Below are 569 nucleotides of genomic sequence, written 5' to 3'. Positions count from 1 at the left end.
AAGTCCCTAGATTTATCACAAGAACGTTTCTTTTCGTTTACAAAAGAAACTATTAAAAACCAATTGATAACATTTATTGCTCCGAACGGAGCAAATTTGGAGCAAAATTTTGAGACTTTATTTATTTAAAAATATCAATTAGATCAAAAGTTATGGACGTTTTTCGTAAAAAATCGTTTTTTGGATTAAAAAAAACTAAAAGGGAGCAATTTTTTATATTTATCAATATGAACGGAGCAAATCGGGAGCATTATTTTGAGCTATTGATCGTTCAGAAATTTTCATCTTGCGGGCTAACTTCACGAGGGTCTAAATCGCGGGCATGACCGTTCTCTACTGTTATACTGTGATTGGATACTGTACTGAAAATCAGCGAATGAGAACACACCCTTGATATGAATGGCTGCGTTCAGCAGAGAAAACGGCTTTGCAACTGTTGTGAGATTCTTCAACATGATTGATTCTTGCCTTTAGTTCTTCACGGATCTAAATGTATAAACCAATCATATTAAAGAATTTTACAACAGTTGCAAAGCCGCTTTTTCTGCTGAACGAAGCCAATGCTTACA

Source organism: Wasmannia auropunctata, unplaced genomic scaffold, assembly GCF_000956235.1.
Source record: "Wasmannia auropunctata unplaced genomic scaffold, wasmannia.A_1.0 LD335725.1, whole genome shotgun sequence".
Classification (NCBI taxonomy): domain Eukaryota; kingdom Metazoa; phylum Arthropoda; class Insecta; order Hymenoptera; family Formicidae; genus Wasmannia; species Wasmannia auropunctata.
This window is presented reverse-complemented; position numbering follows the sequence as displayed.